The following is an 11024-nucleotide window of genomic DNA, read 5'->3' on the forward strand; positions in this document are numbered from 1 at the left end:
CTCTTGCATCTCTCAAACAGCATCTACCAGTTCCCTACACATAGCAAATGGTTGTTAAATGAAGTAATAGCTTGTTCTACATTGACGTATCCTTTTTCCTTTATCCTATTTTCAAAGCACATTATTGCCTATTCTGTCACACTGAACCAATTTGGTATTTGGGCCTACCCTTATCTTTATATTCACCTCTAACATTTCAAAGGTTGCAGTTTAAAAAGTCAAGTCTAGTTCTGTTAGGTAGCAAATGCTTCCACTGCGTTCTGGATGGAGAAAAGATTTTCTGTTCTGGCTAGGACAAAGGCTGGTTTCCTCTGTCTGTTTAGCTTATAGAGTACGATGAAGACATGCATTTGCTCTGGGATTCTACTGGTGATTACAGTAACATTATGATTCAATAAGAAGTATACCAGGCAGCATTACTTACACATGACTACATGTCAGTGGGGTTGTTTTTATTTAAAGTTCAAAAAGTAAAGTGTAACTCACTACTGACTTGAGGATTTGCTCCAATGTTTTTATCAACTCTAGTTTTATTTGATTGGCATTTATTTCTTCTGTGATTTTCCTCACTTTCTAGAATCATGGAAATGTTGATCTGAATGACTTAGAAGATTTCAATTACTGGCAAATTACAGAACAATAATTCCTAAAATTGAAATAGCCATAAGACAGAGTAGCTCACAATATAGACAAGAGAATCTTGTGAAATAGCCCATGGAAATGCCGGGAGAAAAACTGCCCATTCTAGTAAGATAATCACTGATATTTTTGTGACTATGCCAAGAAGTTAATTCTAAAAGCTCTCACAATCATTTAATCACCTGCTTTTGAACAATTGTTAATTGCCAACATAAGGGACCACACACTACATACAATGAAATTTCTGTTCCGAGTCTTATTTATACACATTTCTCTATCTCCCAACTTAAATCATACATGTATTAAGGACTTTAGTGAGGCCCGGGTGGAATCTCAGCCATGCCCATTTCACAGTTTGAGGAAAGACAGAAGAGGGAGAAGAGAAAGTGGTAGGCTAGATTTAATGTTTTTTAGCTTGTGATAATTATCTAACTGGATTTATCTTAATGCTTCTTTGTCCCCAGGAGGAGTGAGAAAGGACAGCACCAAACTCCATTTCAGCACTTTTCTTATTGAGTCATTCAACCGACCAACTCTTCATCACCTCGCCCTTAGAAAATGTGTTCGTTGAGTTGTAGCTAATGGGAAAGCGTCCCTTGGTGTGGATGGTAAGAGGAATGTGGATGACCAGGACAGTGTGGACTCGGGCTGAGCTCGTCATACATGGGTATTGTTCTACAGATGTGTTTTTCAGAGACGTAGGTTTGTGCTGAACAAGTTGAGAGTTTGTATATTTTGTGCCACCATTAATAGGTAGCAACTGGTATCTACTAAGTGCAAATAATCCATTGAGGTTTAAAACTTAAACAGTAAACCTCTAGTCTATTTAATCTAAATAATTTAAGGCTAATGTTAATAAAGGATCCCAGTGCAGATGGTGTGTTTTGTTTTGCCTTTTTTTTTTTGTATTTTTATTTTAACAAAAGCCAACTGGAAAGGCAAAAATTCATAAAGTGAGTGATTCCGCAACTGTACATGGGAACGGTGAGGGTTGAAAACCCTTTAAAGCACTCTGCTCCTTTTTATAGAGTCCCTTCTGCTACTAATTTTTCCACATTCAGCCCGTGTTGAAATGTTCCATTGAATTATGGCCGTGATGAGGCATTTTTTAAAAGTATCTCACTTACCTGCGGGGAATTCAGCTCTGCAGATGTGAGGAACCACCTAGAGCTTTTCAATTATTTAGAAGTGAACGTCAGGATTTCCAACTATTTCATCCTGCAAGTTCATGTCTTCTGGATGGTAAAACATCTAAAATAGATATAAATTAGTAGACAATGTGATCAACTGTTTAAGTATTACCGCAGAGATTAAAACCGACGTAAAATTTACATTCTATGTATTGAAGGCACAGAAAGTCTGCATAATCTGAGGATCAAAATATCTGATGTAATTAAATTACAGCCCAGAAAAGATGGTCATTACGCTGCTAAGTATTAGTCCAGACATTAGACTAAAGACAAACATGACAGACAAGGTTTGCACATCGGTAAAGTGGCTATCGAGGAAAGCAATAATAATCACCTGGACCATATTCCTGAGTGATTATCTGTTTGATAAAACATTAGAAGGACAGACATCTTGGCTGGGTGAATTCTATTTTATTCACTTTTCAAATAAGAGAGTCTTTCCAGCCTAATGATATGTCATGGGATTGTACAAATTGGCATTTGCAGATATCAAAAGGGTGCCTGCCACCTAGAGATGCCTGAGCCTACTGTCAGTTGTTGGCTGTAGGTGGCCTTTCTGATCCTGTTTCCATAGAAATTGACATTAGATAGGTGGGGGGAGAAGGGAGTTATGGGTTGTATTCTTATTTCATTATTTCAAATAAGATGTTTGAACCTTTTACCTTCTTTGCCCTTAGCTGAAACTGGTTTCCCTGGTAACAGAATTAGGGATGCCGCCCCCCAATTGCTGAGAGCAGGAACTCTTCCTTTGCTGATCTCAGAAGACAGTACTGAAGGGGAATCAGCCAGACTACAAATCCTGGGATGAGCTGAAGGGGTGTAAGGAAGAAAAGGAATTGGAAGTGACCTGAAACTTCATAAGGTTTTAAAACAAACAAACAAACAAACAAACAAAGGTTTCCTTTAATTCAAAATTTAGCCATTCAAGTAAAATATACAGGTGGTGATGGTCTGCTACCTTAAAAACTGATCTTAAAAACTACCATCCCTTAACTACCTAATCCCGCTGGTCTACACAGCTCTTATCCCTGTGGCTCAGAACACCTGCTCATACATTTTCTTATACATCATTCTCACTTTTCTTAGAGTTGAAAGAGAAGAAGGAAAATTCCAGACAAGGGCTCATTGGGTCATTTTTTTCCCCATAGATCAATGTTTTCTCATCCTGAGTGATTTGCTTTCCAAGGGACTATAGTTGTTTCTAAAAGGATTTTCACTGCAGAGGGTATGTTAAATGGAGAATGTGGTGGCATTAAAATGGCTGTCTGCTTTAAAAAATAATATACAAGAAACCACAGGAGAAAGAAAAGAGTGGCTATTAAACTAAACTATTAAGAATGGTTGCACTTTACATTCCAAATGTGAAGTTACGTGTGGGGCTATTACAACTGCAGAGTGCTGCGCAGTGGTTTCAGTAGAATGGCCATGTAAATTGAAAAGCAAACTAATGTCTCTTCAAGCTCTGGAAATCACAGAAGGAATTCGTTTCCCAAGTGGAAAACGTTAGGCAATCAACCAATGAATCACTCACCCCAAGAACAAGAGCTTTGTCTTTCTCATCAGCTGTCTTTCATGCAGAAAGTAGGATACCGGTTACATCGCACGTCAGAAAGAAAACCAGAAGGGCATAGATTTGGACACATAGGCCTCACTTGAAAGCTGATGGTTTATGGAAACCGTGTGTTCCTTTCTTTAATTTTGTTATATAAAACATGCCCAAGACATACTACACCTGAAATGCTTGATAAAAATAAAACTCCTGATTGAGATGCTTGTGTTGGGTGAAGAGATCTGACACCTATGCAAACATGAAAGCCAGCTACAGAAATGGAAAACAGGTTCATCGTGCATTCACACTCTATGATCCAGCAATCCCATTCCTGAGATTATGTCAAGGGAACAGTTTCAAAGAAAAAAAGTTCTATGTATGAAGATGCTTAATGCAGTATTAGTTATCAGAACTAAAATGTGGTACAAATAACCATGCAACACTGCAAAAGTAGTCTAATAAATGGTGACGTATAAAAAGAACTAAAGACTATGCAGAAATATGGGGGGGAAACACTTATGATAGCTTAATGCAAAGAGCAGAATACAAAATGAAATGCTGTGCTTACCTATGAATGCATGTAGAAAGAGGGAAATTCATCAGAAATAAGGGGAAATACATCAAAACTAGAAATACGAGGCTGAAGAGGTTTTGGGGTTTTTTAATGCTTTGTAGCATCTTCCTTCAATAATACATACATATATATGTATATTATATGTATACATTATATATGTATATGTGTATATATACATATACATTACTGCATTTATATATATAATATATATATTATATATATATTACTGTATTATATATATATATATATATATATATATATATATATATGGCAGTAATTTGATTATTGGACCCTTCCTGCTTCACTTTTGCAAGTGGCTTTGCATATTGGCTGTTGCTTACTGCATCAGTTTCATAGCATACAATAAAGTTGGGCCATTACACTGGGTACTTCTCTAGACACACTGGGTACTTCTAACTAGACATAGAATGAGGAAAAGAAATAGGATGCCCTGCTCACAGCAAGAGCAAGGGCCACACACATCCAAAACAAAAAAACAAAAAAAACGAAACAAAAATGCTGACACCCTGCAACTAATGAAATAGGTGGAAATTGTGCAAGCTTACAACTCACTCTTTTGAGTGAAATACATAGTATACCTTTAAAATTGCAAAAGATATATTCCATCCAAACTAAAGGATATTGAAACACACATTTCCCTCCTAGAAAATGGTCTGAATGATTAGAGTGCTAATGAATAAAGGGTACCCTCCCAACCTAAGTTATTGAGTTAAAATCCATGTATTGACACTGCTAGTATGTCTTCCCAGAGCTGAGAGATGCTGTGCACGTGGGCAAACCCCAGTTGTCAGCTGACGGCGTCAGCATGGAAACAAGTCTGCAGCACACCTACAAACCTGGGCATGCTGCAAAGTGAGTCCCAAGTTCTGTAGAAATTGCCTTTCAGATGCTGACATTGGGTTTGGTTATTCCTAAGGAAAGATGCTGTCGTGCGGGGCGTCTGGTCCTGCTCCCCACATAAGAACGCAGGACATGGTGAGGCCAAAAAGGAACAACCACGGAGCCATAGGTAGGGGAGTCATATCACTATATTCTCGCCGGACGCATCCACCTCTCTGCAATCCGCTCTTGCTAGCCCCCATTCTCTCTGCTAGCGTAGCCACAGCAGTTATATTAGTGGCCAATGGCTTACGGGTTACAGCTGACGACCAACTAGCCACAGCTGATGGCCATCTGATCACAGTTGATGGCCATTTACTACCCGAGCCAGCACCTTTCTATGTGAGGCCGAGAGCCTGGAAACTGCTTTATGGGGCTCTGTCCCCACACTCCACCCCTATAGGGTCTCGCCTCACAATCTACAGGACAAGCGTCTTCCTCGAGGGGCCCTGTGCGAGGAGCCTGGAGGTGAATGCAATATCCTGGACACAGCCAGGCTCTCTGGGCACAGCCAGGTTTTCTCAGGGCACCACCAGTACTTCTGGGCACAGCCAGACTTCCTGGGCTTCTTAGGGTACCACCTGTCTCCCTGGGCACAGTCAGGGCCTCTCAGGGCACTGTCACTCTCTCTGGACACAGCCAGACTTCCTGGACACAGCCAGGGCCTCTCAGGGGACTGCTACTCTCTCTCTGGGCCTCTCAGGGTACCGTGCTGGAACAACAGCGGCTCACATCAAGGTGCTTACATATTCTCGATGACGGCCAGTCAAGACACAAAAGCAAACATCCGCCAGTTCCACTACATGGTGGTATGTTCCCAACCAGTCAAGTAGTCCATTAAATTAGGGATGGAAGGCAATTCCCCATAGTCCATAGTCATTTGCCAGGGCTGTCCTGGGGGTGAGGGACGACTTTGACCTCACCCTCATCTCCCATGGAGGACTCAGCAAGTGTTTCCTCCTGGAACTACAAGTCCTGCAACCAGGCTGCCTCAGCAAGCACTTCCCAGCCCACGGGGCCGCAACAACCTTCGCTTTCTCCGGCCTCTGCTGGTTGGAAAACCATCCACATCTTTCCATCCCTCCACAAGGATCAAGCTCTCCGGCAGCTGCTCCTCCTGGTCTTCCTCAGATTGAGCTTTCATACGCACAAACTGCTCCACTGCCCTTCGGAAAGCTTTGGCCAGCACCGTATCCTGCCGACTATGCCATGTGTCACGCGGGAGACCATGCTCGCTGCGCCATTTGTCATGCGGGGGGTACGGCGGGGTCCCGCTCCCCACATAAGAACGCAGGACATGATGAGGCCAAAAGGGAACACCCACGGAGCCATAAGTAGGGGAGTCATACCACTATATTCTCGCCGGACGCATCCACCTCTCTGCAATCCGCTCTTGCTAGCCTCCATTCTCTCTGCTAGCGTAGCCACAGCAGTTATATTTGTGGCCAATGGCTTATGGGTTACAGCTGACGGCCAACTAGCCACAGCTGCTGACCATCTGATCACAGTTGATGGCCATTTACTACCCGAGCCAGTGCCTTTCTATGTGAGGCCGAAAGCCTGGAAACTGCTTTTTGGGGCCTTGTCCCCACAGATGCCAATTCAGAGGATCCTGGACGCAGAGACCAGACTTCACAAGATCCACAGATGCGCTTGAACAGAAGAAACTGGAGTTGCTGATAGCGGCAGTCACCGACATGCAAGCTTCAGTTCAAGTCCACCCAGGAACCACCTACTCACTGTCCCAGGCGTTCACAGGTAACAGTAAAAACCAGCTGGTAAATCTAGTGCGCAGCCCAACTGGGCATAAAGTAGCAATTTCTCAAAGAAAAGAAGGACCAAGACTGTGGTAAATTCTCAAAATTGTCAGTCTCAAAAAAATTGATAAAAATTCTTAAAATGTTCAAAAATTCTCAAATGTAATTGTTAAATTCTCAAAAAATGGTACTTCGTTTAATCCCTTTAACAATCCTGTGAGCTAAGCATTTTCATTCCAATTTTGCAGTTGAAGAGAGATCCTGAGGGGCTAAGGAATTTGCCTGTGGCCATGCACAAATGATAACTGATGAATCACACCTGGGGCTGTACCTGACTGGAGTTGTCAAACACAGCGTTCTTCCAACACACCAGTGACCAGTTTGTATTCCCATTACAAGTAGGATATTACTCGTGCAACTACAGAAGAACCTTTTATTTTAAACAACAAAAATGATATAGATGTAATTTGTAGCTCTCTACTTTTAACTCACTGAGGTTTACCATCATTGGGGTTTCTAAATCACCTCTTTGAGGCAAACAAAGGGTAACGATGGAAAATAACACTTAATTCTTGAAAGCTATAGATTCTTAATGCTGGAAACAAAGCGTAAGTTTTTACAACAGAAATATATTTTGAAAAAATGAGATTCAATTGCAGTGTCTACAAGAAGCTATCAAAGGTCTGTAAAGCTTTTCTAAGAATTATTAACAGGACAGATATCTTAAGTGTGGGTATAGGATGACCGATCAGCAAAGCTCTCCAGATCCTTTCAAAGAATGAATCTAAACTAGAGCAAAACTAAATGGGATATCACTTATTGCCTATCATTAGCAAATATATTTTTTTTAAGGTTAAGAACAATGTGGCAAACCTGAGAAAAGCTGGCATTGCCATGTTTTGCTGGGGATAGTATATATGGACCCAGTATTTCTAGAAAGCAACTTGGTGGTGTATAACATCAAAGATCTGAAATACCATTCTATTTTTTGATGAAGTAATTCCATTTTGAGGGATTAATTCTAAGGAAAGCAGAAATAAGGAGAAAATATGATATATAAACATCTTTACCAGGATAATAATAATCTCAATATTTGAAATAACCTAACACACCTAACGATAAATATACCTAACAAAAGGAGAAATGGCCAACTTTTAGTAAACCCAAAAGTGCAAGTTGTTTGTGAATAAATTTTAATAAAGAAAAATAAGGTCAACTCAACAGGAAAAAATAACCAAATTTAAAAATGGGCAAAGAACCTAAATAGACATTTTTCCAAAGAAGACACACAAATAGTCAACAGGTACATGAAAAGGTGGGATTCAACATTACTACAAGGAGATAGTAGTTTCTCACGTCAAAACCTGTTAGGACATCTATTGCCAATAAAGAGATAAATATTGGTGAGGATGTGGAGAAAAGGGAAACCCGCATACACTGATGATAGCAATGTAATTTGGTGCAGCCACTATGGAAAACACTATAGAGGTTTCTCAAGAAATTAAAAACAGAACTACCTTATGACCCAGCAATCCCACTTCTGGGTATATACAAAGGAAACAAAATCATTATCTAAATGAAATATCTGCACTCCCATGTTCATTGAAGCATTATTTATAATAGCTAACGTATAGAAATAACCTAAGTGTCCCTCAATAGATGAATGCATAAAGGAAATGTCACACACACACACACACACGCACACACACGATTATTATTCAGCCTTTAAAAAGAAGGCATTCCTACCATTTGTGACATGGGATAACCTGGAGGGCATTATGCTAAGTTATATAAACCAGACAGGGAAAAGACTACATGGTATCATCTATATGTGAGATTAAAAAAAAAGAAGTGGAACTCAGAAACAGAAAAATGGTGATTGCCGGGGGTGGAGGGTGGGGGGAGATAGTGAGAGGTTGGTTAAGGGTATAAACTTAACTTAAGATGAAAATGGTTTGAGCATAATACTGTATTGTATAACTGAAATTTGCTGAGTACAACTTGTGTTCTCATCCCAAGAAAGTAAATGAGAACTGATGGATGTGCTAATTCTATGGGGGAATCCTTTTCACAATGTATACAGGTATCAAATCATCACATTCTATATAGTTTACATTGCTTACAATTTTGTCAATTACCTCAAGTGGAAAACAAAAAAGACAAAAAAAAGTAGGTTCTAAAACCATGTGGACAAGGAAGTGGAACAGCAGAATTAAGACAGGCTGTTGGAGTGTGTGACCACCTGGATTAAATCGGACTCCAGCAATTATAGAGCTGTGTGGTCTCAGGCTAGTTACTGAAGCTGTGTGCCTCAGTTTCCTCATCTGTTAAATGAGTATGAAAACAGTAACTACATCGTTGGGCTTTTGTGAAAATTCAGTAACACAAAGTGTTCCACTGTCCTTGGCACATAGTAAACACTCAACAAATGCTCACTATTATTAACCGTCTGTATTACATTTGATACAAGTGGCATACAAATATTTTTTCTAGGTGGTACCATTATGGATTTTTTATTTTCTTCTTTGTACCTTGCTCTATTTTCTATTTTCCAAATTGAGAATCAGAGGTGTATGATACATTCATGGAATTAAAAAATACAGGTATCACAAGAACACGTCCGGAAGCTCTTGGAGCAGTGCCTGGCACACAGAAGTTCTTCCAACCACCTGCTGGAATGGGATCCTGGGTTGTCTTAGCCCGCTTATGTCAAACTGGTAATTCACATTCGAGACTGCCCATCCCTTACGGCTGGTTTCCTTAGGGCATCAGCTAACAGCACTTCCGTTACTATCAGCAGATTCTTCCTCAGTACCCCCCGCATGGGAATAATTTCACCTTAGCCACCAGCCCAGGGACCAGCTTGCCATGTACCGAGGTCACATCCTCAGTAAACACCAGCTGATCGACTATATCTCATATAATTTGAAGAATAAAAGCATCCTATAAAATCAGCAGCTTATTGTTCTACACACAGTAAGTATTCCAATTTTCAAAGAACAATTTCTAACTTTTAATTATGTATCACCACTCCAAAAAAACACTGTGTACATTCTTGAGGTTTCCACTACATTAGGTCATTATGGGACGTTTTCCAAGCGGTAGAAGATTCACATACTTCACACTGAGTTATAGCTAAGTAAAAAAAGCAACACTTTTAAAAACTTAAATTTTATTTTATACCTATTATAATATTCAGCTTCGAAAGTTAGTTTTGGGAATGGAAACTAATGCAAGAACAGTAACTTTAAAACAGCATGCCTTACATTTTGCCATTTTACTTTTAATCCTCAGCCCCAAAGCTTAAAATATGGGAGACTGCAGCCTTAAAAGAATGTGAATATACTCTAATAGCTTTTGAATACTAGGGAGACAATTAAGTTTGCGAACTTGTTGCAATGATGTTGCTAACCTTTTTTGATATCAAAGGGATTATTCATTTTGAATTTGTACCAACTGGACACACAGTTAACAAAGTTTACTATTTGGAAGTGCTGAAAAGGCTGTGTGAAAAAAGTCAGATGATCTGGGTTTTTCACCAACAATTCATGACTCTTGCATCATGACAACGCACCAGCTCACACAGCACTGTCTGTGAGGGTTTTTAGCCAATAAACAAATGACTGTATTGGAACACCCTCCCTAATCACCTGATCTGGCCCCCAATGACTTCTTTCTTTACCCAAAGATAAAGGAAATATTAAGAAGAAGACATTTTGATGACATTCAGGACATCAAGGGTAATACGATGACACCTGATGGCCATTCCAGAAAAAGTTCCAAAACTGCTTTGAAGGGTGGACTAGGTGCTGGCGTCGGTGCATAGCTTCCCAAGGGGAGGACTTCGAAGGTGACCGTAGTGATATGCAGCAATGAGGTGTGTAGCACTTTTTCTAGGATGAGTTCGCGAACTTAATTGTCTCTGACTTCGTGCTCCGATAACTCCACTGCAAGGATTACTGCTCTACATCGGTTCTCATTGGTCCCCAAACCAGTAGCCTCAAGACCACCTGGGAACTTGATTAAGAAAGTCAAATTCTCAGCTCCAACCCTGATCTACTGAATCAAAAACTGAGACTGGGCCCAGAAATTTGAATTTTAACTTGTCCACCTGGTGATTCTGATGCAGACTAAAGTCTGAGAAAAACTTCTCTTAGAAACATGAACCTAATGAAAGAAAACCAAATCACTGAACTGTTTAAGTGCTAGAAGTCTGGAGAGTAAGTTCCCCAGGCTGAAAATCACCCTTAAATACAAACTTCATCTTGCTCAGGGAAGCCTGAAACCGTGGTGAGCTGATTTCATTGCTGAGTGAAGAGTGAATAGAAGACATCCCAGAGAAGTAAACCCAGGGATCTAGCGCAGAGAGCACGTTTTGCAACGTCATCACTCAAGCTGAAACTGATGACAGACGC

This window comes from Rhinolophus hipposideros (genome assembly GCF_964194185.1).
Source record: "Rhinolophus hipposideros genome assembly, chromosome: 11".
In the NCBI taxonomy this organism is placed as follows: domain Eukaryota; kingdom Metazoa; phylum Chordata; class Mammalia; order Chiroptera; family Rhinolophidae; genus Rhinolophus; species Rhinolophus hipposideros.